This window comes from Haliotis cracherodii, unplaced genomic scaffold, assembly GCF_022045235.1.
Source record: "Haliotis cracherodii isolate W230 unplaced genomic scaffold, xgHalCrac1.p SCAF_15, whole genome shotgun sequence".
Taxonomy (NCBI): Eukaryota; Metazoa; Mollusca; class Gastropoda; order Lepetellida; family Haliotidae; genus Haliotis; species Haliotis cracherodii.
In genome coordinates this window covers 29,514,967-29,530,344 of record NW_027266270.1, presented here as the reverse complement: position 1 = coordinate 29,530,344, position 15,378 = coordinate 29,514,967, and the positions used below count along the sequence as shown (strand labels likewise).

Sequence of the window (15,378 nt, the reverse complement as noted above, 5' to 3'; positions counted from 1 at the left end):
ACAAGCATAGTCGCCTCCTACGGCAAGCCTGGGTTGCTGAAGACCTATTCTACTTAGGATGTTCACGGGTCTTATGTGGTTCTGAAAGAATAGATATTGTAATCAGCATTCCGGTAGAAGTACAAAGTATACACGTTTTGCTAAGTTGAATATAGCCTTAGTGGGTCTCCGAAACGCCAACATTCAACGTGTAGGCTCGCTTAAACTCTTGGGTTTCACTAAGTTTTTCAGTTACTAGATGCCGTGTCAGTTTCACATGAACGGAAGCCCGAATGCAGGACCCAGACGTTTACCATTTTTGTTAGTGAGTGAGTTGGGTATAACGCCGCTTTTAACACTATTCTAGTTATATCACGGCATATCAGCTTAATGTGTGAGGAAAGCCCGAAGTGATGCAGGTCTTAGACGTTTACCACTTCGGTGAAACCCACGAGCACGGTTATGGTGCTGGCAAACCTAGATTCGAACCCACAATCATAGGTTTCTGGCGTGTCCAAGGGACGCAACTTTGCACGGCCAATTTCGGCGCCTTAGACGACTGGGCCACCAGGGTGAATTCGAGATTCCAACCCAGGCGCCAAGCTCCATATCAAGGGGGGTGATTTCGATTTTACAATCGTGAAGTTCACCCTTCGTGTCGAGCAATCTTCTAGTTCCTTACTAGATTCTTTAGAGCATGCAAATTGCGTTCAAATTTCATGGGAAGATATTTTGCTCACAACCAAGCTATTCAAGATTTCAAGATGCCACCATCAAAGTACTGGTTAAGTCTTTCCAGATATTTTTTGGCAGACATTCAGAGGCAGCAATCTTCAAAATATAGCACGTTGCTTGTCACGCGAAGCTATTCTGTACTATGAACTTACATGGCGTTTTCACATCTTACATACTGGAAGTTACTTTAAAGAACCACATGGTCAATCTCGGTGACTTTGGTTGATTAAGTGGCGTTAAATCCCAACAATCTGGATCATTGTGTATATTATCAATCACTTGTTTGTTTGGTCCAGACTTGATTGTGGGTAAGTGCGGCGTAAGGCACGTTTTTTAAACTGTTGTTGCATGGTCGGTGCAACTCCTGCATGTGTCCCACTTACGTATCGTGTTGTCAAGGATGTACCAGTCGTGGTCCAGCGGGTTAAGATCTGTGATCACAATTGTTCAGTGGGTCATCCAGTTCTCCTTCCGAAAGGTGCTGGTGTCTAAGGGTTGTCGCCTGACAAAGCAGAGTAGATCACGATTTTCGCAGCTTATATCTGAATTTCGGTAACCTAACGACCAACAACTTTGTAGGGCAGTCTTGTCTATTTCTGTGACACTTTTCGCCCCGAGCCATGTTGAACAAGAATTAAATAACACGTCCCATATTAATTCTGGAAACCCAAAGGGAAGAAAAAATGAAAAAAAAAATGTTCAAAAACTCAATATTAATACTATATCGCCCATGGGCAGGCCCCATGGGCGAGAATATGTTCCTTTACTTAAAACTCATGTCAAGTATCATGACACAAAATGTAACTCATGTTAACTTAATTCAACGATTTTATAGCGTTGTTGAAATATTTCGCCCATGGGCAAGAATATTTTCCTTTGCTCAAAACTCATGTTTTTGTTTCGCAAATACATAAATGTATTTCTTTCAATTATCATGACACAAAATTTAACTCATTTTAACTTAATTCAACGATTTTAGCGTCATTGAAATATTTCGCCCATGGGCGAGAAAAAGGTTTTGCCCATGGGCGAGAATATTTTCATTTGCTCAAAACTCATGTTTTTGTTTCACAAATACACGCAGGTGTTGTTACAATTTTCATGGCACATAATGAAACTCAATTTTAATTAATTCAACTATTTTATAGTGATATTGAAATATTTCACCCATGGGCGAGAAAAAGGTTTGGCCCATGGGCGAGAATATTTCCCTTTGCTCAACAGTTTTAGTTTCGCAAATACATAAAGGTGTGTCTATAAGCATGACACATGATTCAACTCATTTTATCTTAATTCAAATATTTTACGGCGTTATTAATATATTTCGCCCATGTTTTTGTCATTCCCTTTAAAGCATCAACTAACTGTATGCAAAGTATATTGTATCATGTGAAATATACTTTATATACTATCATTACATTACTATTTAAAAAGGCCTTTGGTTGGATGTTTCCTTTATAGAAGTTTTACAAATTTCACCTGTTTTACATATTGCAACGATCTTTAATGAACCCGGCCTTACCTCTCAAAACGTTTTGACAGTTTATCATACGAATTCATGCGCGTGTACTCCAATTCATTGGAGTTATTCTCCACAACATTAAAGTTTAGTTAGTTTCTTTTTCATTTCCCATTTTATGTCTCGTTGATACATCACACTGGGCAATTACGTGACACTAAGTATGCAATATACAGGAACGCGTGCGCGTATTTTAATGGAAAAAAACTATTCGTCTTTCATTGCATAACGTCTGGCTGAATATCTCACATTCTAACGAAATCTCGAAATATTAATTTAATTACATGCGGTGTCGAACTGACCAGTGGGAATTATGTTTCAATGCGATTGAGGAAAACTTGAGTGATTATTGTGACACTAAAGCAACTTTTAAATGCATTGTCACTTTTGGTATGAAAATGGTAACAGTTAAGAAAAACGCAACAGCCTTCCTATGATAATTCTCATATTCTCATTAGTACGTTGTATCTAATTACATGGTCGGGCTTATTAACAGGTGATTCTACAATACATTCTCTCGTTCAGTTACAATCTGCCACACCACGCGTGAATAAACAGTTATGCAGGTGTTGCTGTGGGCAAATACCTAGCCTGTATATGTATATTATTTGTGATTACATGTATTACATATTTTCGTTGACATGTGGATATATTAAGCACCAAGACACAGGCAGTTGATGAAAAATGTATTGGTGCCTTTGTATATTCAACGAATCTTGTACTTTCTCCGCGATCCTGATGTGTATCATCGTTTAATAGGTCATTCAATAAAAGTATGTTGTGAGGCGATATCGAAGGAGCGGCCAGATTTACACAGTGTCGTCCGTTTCGCGTGAACTACCACCCCACCCCACCAAATATATTTGATGCGATGTCATTGAGGAAGGAGTTTGAATTACGTCCGCCACTGGCCACAGCAATCCTCAAAGTATAGTAACAATCAACAAGGCCAATGCCTTACTGATAACCTAGTGAATAACCTAATAACCTAGTCAATCTGTCTGCTACAGCTACCATACCATCATCCCTGTCACAACTGGCGTATTAACGGCTTATTCAAAATATTTATAGTAGAAACGTCGTTAAGAGACTAACGTACGTCGTATTCAGCCCTCAACTGGATGTTACATTCCTTATATCAGCTAACAGCCATGTTTGTGAAAATATGTACTAGACATAAGATTAAAAGACTAAAAAAAATCAAGTGTAAGACCGCATAGACCATAAAACCGAATACAATATGTCTTGGTATCATCTCTTGTGTATTAGATGATGGTAATGACCTGAAATGTTATAACGTTAGATTAAGAAGGAGAAACATTAAAGTGTTTTATAATACTTGGGAACATGAGCAATAAGATGTAGCAACATAAACATGCATGGAATAGGGAAAATGGTGAAAGCAAATCGAAAAGGATTTTAATTAAAAATTATTGAACTAAATAACTTGCCTGAACACAAGGGGTACCCAAACTTGTTTTTACACTTATTCGTGTGTTGTTGACTGTCGAATGGGACTCATGTGTGTGCGTAGGGTACACATATCTATTGCAAGTTTTAGTACACATACACTTTCTCTTTTTGTGTTGATATTATTTCTGTTTTCGTACATGATATGATTTCATTTTTATCTTTGGCTACTCTGTTTATATGTGTTCGAGTAGTTGTCTGTCCCTCATAAATTGACATAGTTCTGCCTCGCTATTGCATCTCTTGACTACAGGAGATCTACAACATATAGCGGATCTAACTGCAATTAACCAAGCCCGGGTTTGACATTCCAGTAACTGGATTCAGGTTGATTGCAAGATATGCATACCTCGTCATAGTGATTGTTGTGAATTCCTCAAAGTTTTGTTTGTTTGTTAGTTGTTTAACGCCGCACTCAGCAATTTTTCAGCTATATGACGGCGGTCTGTAAATAATCGAGTCTGGACCAGACAATCTAGTGATTGACATCATGTGCATCTATCCACGTAATTGGGATACGATGAAATGCATCAACCAAGTCAGCGAGCCTGACCACCCGATCCCGATAGTCGTGTGATATCACAATATCGTATTGTATTGCCTTGTATCCGGGTATTGTCTTGTCATGTTATCCTGCTGTGATATTGTAGTATAGCTGTGCAGACATTATTTCAACCAAATTGTGAAAAGTACGTCTTATTGTTCCATAGATTAAAAGGCTGTCAAAGAAGTACAGTAAAATAGCTTGTAACTTATCACATTTTTACATTTAAAACAATTTGGAGAGTTCCAAAATGATGCTGACGTATATGAAGAATGAAAAAAAATTATGTCAAGTAAAAAGAATAATTTAAAAAGCTTCGTTGGAATGATTTTGTGTTCAAATGTCAATATAATATTTCTCTCACAGTGCACTCGCGAAATATTTGACCTGTCTGGAGGGGTCTGAGAAGAATGACGCCGGGTGTCCGCTGGCAACTGCTGATGCGACTTGTGAAAATGCACAAAAATGATAAACCTAAATATTTGGTTTTATTACCTACATGTGTTGACATGATATGTATAGTATACACATTCAATATAATCATGAGCTGTGGACGAAGAAGGGAGGATGTGGTTCGGAGTTGAAGGTGCCAGATAATGATTAGCTACACTCTTCAAAAACAGAAACGCACAGGTAGAGTTTTATTCAATTAATTGTACCTAATAAAGGCGATATATTTAATTTAATATCATAGATACAAATAAGAAATTTTGGATTTCAATAGTCACATGTTGTGCTCTGAACTCAGTATCTCGCGTGACTGCCCCGGGCAGCAATCACGGATCAGCATCTCCTTGGCAATGACTTGATAAGTGTACGAATTCGGTCCTGCGGAATTCTGCTCCATTCTGCTTGAGAGTGTCTGCAGCGTGTTCTGACGTTGACGCACATCGAGTTCATCCCAGAGGTGTTCGACTTGGTTGGGATCTGGAGATCTCGACGTCCAGGGCAAGTCGTTGATGTTGGCAACATGTAGGTAGTCTACCGTGAAACGAGCTGTGTGCGGTGGAGCCTTGTCTTGTTGAAACAGCTCCCTCTTGCGGTCATTGATTGGAAGAAGGTGAGGTTGAAGAATTTGATTCATGTAGCGATTTGCTGTCAAATTTTCCTGAACCACAACCAAGTCAGATCTCCTGGTGTAGGATATGACCCCCCACACCATGGCACTACCGCCACCGAAATTGTCGAATTCACGTACACAATGTGGGGCAAAACGCTCATTTCGACGACGATAAACACGTTGTCTTCCATCTTGCAGGTGAAGAAGAAATCGTGATTCATCTCTAAACCACACTCGTCTCCAGTTTCTCAAATTCCAAGGCTGTCGATGGATCTGTTGCAAAACAGGGAAGTGGCGTTGAAGTGGCGTGCAACAGAAGACTGCGATTCCCCTCTTTGGATACGTCCTATGGCGATGTTCCGATGGGCAGCGCTGAGTCTCGGTATTTTCGAACTTAAAAACTGTTGAAATTGAATGATAGGGTATTGCTTACTTACTTACTTATGTTGGAGATTTTACGTGCGCTTTCCGACTGCAGCGTATTTCGTACACGGGTCCATTAAAGTATTGGCTTATGCTTGCCTTTTTATAGCTACTACCACGAGTTACGAATACCATAACTTACACGTGCATTCTGTTTTACTGTTATCCTCCATGACATTTTTTAACAAGTGTGAAAACAATGCCGTTTAAGACATTGCAAATCGACAATGGCTGCGTTTTGACGCAGCGTTTGTCGAATATCAGGCCACCAACATTTTCAAATAACATGTATCCAATTTATATACCGGATTTTTTGTGTAGTCAGGTTCAATGAACTAAATACTATTTGTGCGTTTCTCTTTTGAAGAGTTTATGTAGTCTGAGTGTTTTTTTGGTGTGTGTTTTATAGAGGCAGCATTTAGGGATACCTGCATATATCAGAAAGACTTCTGGAAGACCGACCAAAAAAGCGATGGTGCAACTGTTTGCGGGTAATACATACACACTGATATGTCAAACAAACCAAACGGAAAGTTCTGCATACACATAGCTGTGATGTAAGATGCTTGTTAAAAGGTATTTCTCGTAACTTATATAATTAAATACCCTTGATAAGATATATCTAGTAGTAAAAGAGGTAACATAACAGTATTTTTTCCACCAAGAACAGTGGTTGTCATGTTGACATTGTATCCATAGCGCCAACACGGCTTACATTGCGTGCTTGAAGGGGAAGACAAACAAGGCCTGTGATGGTTCCACTTGATGACAGGTTATTAACATGTTCAATACCATCTTGATATCTATTTCAGCTGTCACCACCACCTGCCAGTGTGAGATTCATAATGCTGAATCAGACATTTCCACTGATACAAAGAAGTGCACGTAAGTTAAGCTAAACTTGAGTCATTGTCAAAACAAATCAATCCTGTTTTGCGGCAGTGTTTACAATTCCTATGTGCATGGATGTCATTTTAGACACTATATGTGTCAACCTACGCACCTGTTTTTTTAGAAGTTACTTTATGCCATTTAAAGTAAGGTGAAACGTGTAGTGAGTTCTACCTGGTTCTTCAGAATACCAAATTGAATACTTCTTTTGCCCTTTGTTTTATGTCTGGAGTGTAATGACAACAGGGAGATATCTGACAGAACATGGCATCAATCAGTTCTGATGTTGTGATTATCATTAACGAAATGTTAATGTGGTAGATAGTAGTTCTGTATATATCAATCATGTTTTATTAATTAGCTTTTAATTAACTATGTATGTTGTCAATAATGGTATTTTGTATATTTCAGATATTGCAGTAATCAAGAATTATTTATTGTATTTCTCATTTCAGGCTGCATACTTAAGTAGTTGTTAGTCAAGTATTATCATTAAAGCCCTATTCCAATGTCATGTTTTACTTAGTGGGTCAGTCAACTGCTTGGTGGTCAATCAGAGTGTAAGCCCAGGCGTCCTCTGGATTGGCTAGTTTTAAATCTCTGTGTCCCACTTTCAAACCCCTTTGTTTTCACCCTGCACTTGGCATTTCTACTTCACTGTTCACTGGACTGGAAGAAAGGATATACTTATATAAAGGTTAGTAGTTAAAAGTTATAATTGTATTTTATGCCAGTATAATTATGCAAATCACTTAAGTTTAATAAATGTCTATATAGATCCTTAATTATATTTAAACATGTCACATTTACTAGTATTAGTGTGTGCATGGTGAGTGTATGTATACTAGATATATTTCATTTTACTATATGTGTGTCTGTGTTAATCTAGGACATTTGTGTATTTAGTAACTTGTATTGTGTATTAATAATTTGATAATAGTTTACATGTAATGTTCATGTGTGTAGATAAAAATACCTTCATGATGTATTTTATATCATGAACAGGTTTTCACGAGGGATTTGATATATTTACAAGGGATTGTGACCTCCCAAATACACCCCAGTGGGATTCACCGGGTATATATATATATACTTATATATTGCTTGCATTGTAACATAATATTATATTTATTGTACCATATTTATATTAAATGTGTAAATCCATTTAACTTACATATCTAAGCTTATAATTGTGAAATGTTATAAATGATATATCATGTATAGCTTATAAGTGTAGTAGATTATTAATTAATCTGCTTGGGTTTTGATGTACTAGATATAATCGTATGTTTATTATTGTATTCATTGTTCCAGGGTGTCGGTTTATCACGACAGAATAAATAATCAGACCTCACACCCTAGCCTGTGTCATTATGTTATCTGGGACACATATGCACATATAATGGCTACAACATTAATTTGGCATGTTAACCTTGGATACCACGTCACGAATACACACAACCATAGAGAAAAACCGAGGACTATTTGAAATCAACAAAACATTGTACATCGCAAAGAACATTTTGCATGAGTTGCATTTTTGTAAAATTTACTTATTGATTGGTGTAGAGTAGATGTTCGGAATACCAACTGATGTCTGAAAGTTCGATGTTTTCGCTTCAGGATGCAGGTTGACTCTCATATAATGCATAATTTGTGATGAAAATACAGATCGTACTTACAACTACTAACTTTTTTGTATAGATTATATAAATAGGGTTGAGACACATGGATCGACAGGTTTAGTAAACAGGCTACTAATACACCCTTGATGCAGAAAGACATCAGCTGTTCATCTAAAACATCTTAGAATTAAATGTTTGTCAGTGTGTTTACTCTCGAGGATATAAAAGTCAACGTTTCTACATACGTTTCTGCATGCTGAGGCGTAAATTCCATAAAGATCATCATTGCAATCGCTACAGAAACTTCACACGTAGTTCAGCGTCATGATTATCAAATGTAATGAAGAACATTTGAAAACTGCTTAAATTTTTAACCTCATTCTATACATTAAAGTAGAAAAGTAAAAATCTGATTTTACGAAATGGGCACTCTATAAAATATCGAGTAGATGTACCTATTCCGTTAACATGTCAAGGACTGTGGCCTGTTGCTATTTTACTGAACATGTTTGTTGATGTGTATCTTGTTTTCGTCACCATAATGCTTGGATATTGCTAATGCCGTCTAACTCACTCGCTCTCACATTTACATACTTTTATGTTTGAAGCGTTTCTGCCATGAGGGAAGAAGAATGGTCGTTTTCGTGTTTTCTTTTCTTACAGTTTACTGATTGCTCTGAAGACCTGCCTTTCAGCCATCACCACTACAACAGATCCCGGATGTATCACTGGCACTCAAGCAACCCTTCTGACTGACACGAACACCAAGTTAGCCACGTGTAAGTATTGCTGTTCCACGTCCCATGCATTTCCAGGGAATGTGTGCATCACCATTGAAACCGAACATTATACCGGAGTTATATCAGTGTTCAGCCACAGGGTATTTCATGAGTTAATCCACCAACATCACTAATGTTAGTTTTGTCGAAATATGACACTTAATGACCTGATCACTCTATATAGATTATAGCCTCACGGTCAATTTCTACCCGAGTCCTCGTTAATCATTTCCATATGATATTGCTTGGCATGGGCTGTTACCTGCACTGTATCCCGTGTTACATTTAAGACATGGCCCATTCATTTTCATCTCTACAGGTGCCGCGGATCACGTGACCTTTGCGATCGATAACGTCATTGGTCGTCTCAGTTCTTGTAAACATGTTCCTGTGGCGGCCATCTGTGATGGCTCTTTGAAACTCCTGTTTGTTCTAAATTGCTGTTAGTGATAGTGTGTTTTCCATTTTCTATCATCTTTATAATGACGTGCTTTCTAAATATGTTCAGTTGTCAAAGAAAATCGAAGTGACTGATTTGAGTATCAGAATGGAGATGTCTTGAGGATTTCTGACCAAAAAAGAAATATTTGTTTGACTGCTATGTATGATGTGGGCTACACATAATTCATGTTACCACTGACGAACAATATAGGGTCATACAAATCCTGTGATATGCCTAAATGTGCATCTTTGGTTCCGATTTTGACAAATTATGCAGCTTGTATGCTGTTGTTCCAATCATGATAATCTGTAGGATACTCACATGAATCAACCCACGTGTTCCGTGCCATAATGACGTGTTGATGTAATACTTGTTGATTGTTCCGCTGAAATAAACGGTACTGTTCGCGAAGCCAAATAATATGCTGTTTGTTAACAAATACAATTGTTATCACAACTGTCATACTCTCCCTTATGTCACACTAATTTCGTAATCCTCGTCATGAACCATTGTAAGAGTTATTCGAATGACTAAACTTCTCATCACTCGTAATAAGAAACGAAATATGACCATGAGATACTGTATAAGTTTATATAAATCATCTTGTAAGATCAACACGGTGCTGTTTTTTGTTTGTTTGTTTGTTTTTCGTTTAACGCCGCACTCAGCAATATTACAGCTATATGACGCCGATCTGTAGATAATCGAGTTTGGACCAGACAATCAAGTTATTGACATCATGAGCATCGATCCACGCAATTGGGATACGATGACATACATGAACCAAGTCAACGAGCCTTACCACCCGATCCCGTTAGTCGCCTCCTACGACAAGCATAGTCGCCTTTTACGGCAAGCATGGGTTGCTGAACACCTATTCTACCCCGGAATGTCACGGTGTTGTGGGCATATGGAAACATGTTAATGAAAGAATCGGTGTATAAGGGTGGCGCAGTCGTCAGAGGCGCGAACAATCGAACTGCAGGCTCGCGTCAGTTCTTTGGTTTTGTCATGCATACACGTCACATCGGCATTTTTAATAGTTCCCACGCAGCTATTAGGGTATTTCAGTTATATCACACCGTGTCAGCTTGATGTAAGAGGAGATTCCGAAGTGACGCAGGTCTTTGACTTTGAAAGGATATCACGCAAACGTTATTCTAATATCACAACCTATGAGCATTCACGCTGTTGTCAAAACAAACGGACTCGATTTGTAATAAATATTCTTTTTCAATCTGATCGAAGTCGTTTCAGATTTTCAAAAATCACATTTTCGTTTTTTATATGCCATAGAGACCAAACATGAAATTCCGACCTGCAGGCGTTCAGAAAGATTTCATTGTTTTCTTTTACTTAATGATTTTGCCAATTCAAGAAAGTCGGTAATATTATAGTAAGGAAAGTGAAAAGCCGGGTCAGTTCGACCTCATGCAGTAGTGTAGTAACGCGATTGGAGTCGGCACAGGTACTGCAGACATGTACCCCACCTACAAACGTTTTTTAAATATCAGAGAATCCACAAGCCAGTTAAACATTACCAGGAACGGGAATGCATGATTAAGTTTGATATCAAACATGACTATTATGTAGTAGCATTACACACCGACAACAATGAAGATACTGGCTGCTGTGTCCGTTCAAACACTCAACACTCCCAGTCTATATGATACTTGAGATCCTTTTGGAGCATCTACGAGTCCCGAGATCTTCCAGTGTTTGCTGTCATCTATCTGCTGAATATTTAAGTGTAGAGGATTTGTTTTAGTTGAATGCCTTGATGGTTTTCTGTGCAACACAAAGACAAAATCAGAGACAATGAGAAACAAACCGTGGTTTCACTATAAATTATAGCAAGACTGTTGAACCTACTCAGAAGCTGATATAGAAGTACTTCCTGCAATCTGAAGTGAGTGATGGAGAAGAAAGCAAAACAGGGCAAACTTCAGGAAATTGTAGGAACATTACATTGGCGCATGGGTAGTTCTCGGAAACCGCACGTTTGTGAATGTTTGACTTGACGAATAGCCTCGGAAAACCGAATCATCATACCAGGCTTAATAGATGCACGAAGCTGTTAAGCTGATATCAAGTGGTGGCATGAGCCTTGTGAATGTTTCATCAGTACTGTAAACTTTATTGAAAATGAAACTGTGCGTACAGCAAAATTCTCAATGGATGCATGTATTGAGGGTGTTACAGCATATTCTAGCCCTAGTTGTGACCGAATAACCATCAGATGAGTGCTGGTTTTCTGCTGTCTTTTTAACTTAAAACGATCAGCCAGATATATACCAGGTAAAGATAACTTTGCAACAGACTCTCTGAGCAAACTTAACTTTCTCCTGGTTACAGGGCAAGTGGCTCAATAGTGGCGATATATGTTAAGCGATCTGCTGCAGTTTCTACTGTGCATATACATACCTCAATGTGAAACGCATACCTATATTATATCTAGTATGACACCAGTTTCAGCTGACCGCGCTACAATACAACTATACAGGGTATTTCGAAGAAGATCCTTTTCATTTTGTTTGTTTATTTGTTACACACCACACTTCATGACGTTATGACGGCAGTTTGTAAAAACATGGGAGTGGTCCAGACCACCCGATTCCGCATGTAACGACAAGCTTTTCAGACCATTTATAACTCGGAGAGATCCCTTTCAGCATATAGTATACCAGGACATGAATACCATCTGTCTGCTTCGCTTCAAGCTACATGGGATCGGAAAGCCCTGCACAAGGATGAAATGAGATTTGAAGGTTAAACACAAATAAACTTTCCATAATGCTAGATGTACTATGGCAGATGCGCAGTCATACGGGCATGACAGATTCATTCCTCGTAGCTTTTTGGTCAACCCGCATCATTGTGATTGTTTTTGCTTCTTGAGAAAGATACAATGCCCTCTGAAAGCTAGAGGCAGTGCAGTTCTGTGGTGAAGTATCGAAAGTCAAATATTTGTACTAATGAAAGATTCAATGAAAATCCTCAGCTCTGTGATCTATACAATGACGGCACAATTCCAGACGAGCCAAAACGTTTGTATTTTCTCATATAGGTGATGATAATATTTGTCTGTATGTTAAATCAAGGACTCTAATGAGCCAACAACTGACCACGGGACCACGGGCGCTATCAGAAATAATTAATACGCGTTTACCAAGTCATCAGCTCCCGATTGTTTGCCTTTATGCGCATAATTTGTTTTGGAGTTTTCTCACATTAAATTATTTGGATTAATTCGTTAAAAGGCCATACCCTACCCACACAACGTACCCTAAACATCGTCACTGGTATGGCGTACCACAGATTTAAAATTGTGGTTCATGCCCAGGCTATGGATTTGATACCCCATGGGTTCATGATTGGAGTCATCATAGTGTCCCTTCCGTGATATTGCTTCTGTTAAAACCCTACTCACCAACTTCATGTACATCTGTCCAGTGAACTGTGCACCCTTATATGATGACTTTTGTATCCGTCAGCATTTGGTTTGTACGTGTTCATAAATGTGCTTTTCGTTTTCATTTTACAACACAGTCTACAACTGTCAACGAGAAAGTCATTTTTCAGGACCGCTTCCGTGGTCTAGTGGTATCTCGTCTGCCCGGAGAGCGGAAGGACGGGGGTTCGATCTTCGGCCGCGTCACACCAAAAGATGTTAAAACATGGTATTTGATGTCACCCTGCCTGTTGCTCGCTTTAAGGGGCTAAAACAAGGTCGTATACTGTGTAGGGTATTCATGATAAACTGCGTCAAGGTATCTCAGTCGGCTAGCACTATAAAATCGGCATTAGTCCTGACTAACATAAGCACACACACACACACACACACACACACACACACACACACACACACACACACACACACACACACACACACACACACACACACACAAACACAAACACACAAACACACACACACACACACTGTTAATTGTGTGGTGGGCAACTTAAGCTATCTTGTGGCGATTGGTCTATCTTGTGGTCAAGTGCCAAGAACTTCAGATTTAAATACTTCTAGGTCAAGTAACCTGCTGTCTGTGAACAGCCAACACCTATCTCCCAAACCAATAGAAACTTTTCACGTTTTCTCCGTAGTTTCCAACCTAAGGCCTGGGAATCTGACAAACAAAGTATACATATTTCAAAATGTCGGATTCAGCATTCCCCAATCTCATTAAAATCAGATCTTAGTGCTCGCTTCCGCTAAACAACGAGATCTGAGGACATCCCATTACGGGTCCCGTCAGAACGACCTTTGACCGACCAATGAAATGATTAAGAAGAAGTCGACATTAGCAAATCAGAAAGTAGCTTTCTTGTGTTTCCGATTGTCACGTTCCTGATCTGGGAAGCGACGCTCTGATTGGTCCGATGAGAGGTTGTTCAGGCTGTCCTCAGATCATTGTTTAGCGGTAGCGAGAACTAAGATCTGGTTTTAATGTAGTCCCATCTGTTCCTCCCGCAACAAGATTATCAATATTTGTATTTCCATAAATTAACTCAGTTCTTACTTAAGCCCTTTCAGCTCTGACAAGTCTGCTAGAAAATCTGGAAGGAGGACTTGTTTGTACCATACCTTATCCTATTTATCTCAGATATCACTGGATGTGGATTTCTGCAGAAGAAGTCAAGATTTCTCACCAGGTCATGCCTTATATGAACTGTTGTAATTGTCAGAACAGGTCGTTGGTTTTACTGTTTAACCCAGCCAACCCATTACTGCTCATTAGTCTTGTACCTCCGTATAGTGTTGGTAATGTATGTGTGGCATGAAGGGTAACTGTATGTTATAATTTATATACATTGTATATGTTTTTACAAGCAACTCCATGTATGCTGTGGATGTCATATGCTTATCACTGCTGTCGACGTGTTTATTTTATTTGCTTGCACTCCGGCTGTTGAAGTCCGGGTACAAATAAGAGTTTAGATTAGACCACAAGAAACAAGTTATGTCCAATAACTCAACGTGACGGCACAATATTAAAGAGAAAGGACTCTTAATGAAATGGAAATGACAAACTGAAGAAGTTAGGAGGTGTCGCTGAATAGTGATGACCCTAACTGTGAAGGATGTATGGTTTATTCTCACCAGTGTGCACATAATAAGTACAATAATGCCCATGCTTATGGGATGCATTTGAACCAAATACAAAGCCGGGCAGCATGTTTCTGCAGGCATTGAAGTGACCAGAATTTCGCTGTTGATGAAAATAGACACAATGATGCTTTCCCACTGACATCAAATATTATTTAAGTGATAGGGCTTCAACAGCCATCCAAGCGGACATGATGCCATGCTCCTACATTTGCCACTGTTAAGAATCGGTAACCACCGTCGCTCTAACCCGTCGCTTGACCAGATGAAGTTGGGTTAGCCTCAGAAGAGGTGCATCTTCCCCTGTGACCCTGAACGCTGACGGTCGTTGACGCCATTCGTTTGTTGGTGCTTCCTGACCAATCCGCTTATGGTGGAGGATGCTGATCGACATCTCTTCTAATTGCTTGCAGAGACATACCTGCATTCCACATTCCAACAATTTGCCATCTTTCAACAAGTGTCAGTTGAGGAGTCCCAATCGTAAATTATCATCACAGTAATAAATTGCTTTTTTAGTTTGTCAACTGTAATGATGGTATTTTCAAACTTGATTTTTACTACATGAGGGAAACACGTATTCCACATGTTGCAGCCCTATAATCCTCGCACGTGTAGGCCTGAGCATAATATACTAGCCACATAAAGAAACTGTGCACGGAGAAAATATAGATATAAGGGCACATCGTCCATATATGAAATATAGGTTTGAACACAGCAATTATTGACATTCAAACGCTCATGCACGTGCGATGCGATATGACGTCACTGATGGGGGTCTATGGACGTGCAATGTGT

The 15,378-nt window shown here is 39.0% G+C and overlaps 1 pseudogene; it reads left to right on the top strand.

Moving 5' to 3' along the window:
* The first annotated feature begins 3,104 nt into the window (after positions 1-3,104).
* Positions 3,105-9,443, top strand: LOC139461631 (uncharacterized; annotated as a pseudogene).
* Positions 9,444-15,378: the final 5,935 nt, after the last annotated feature.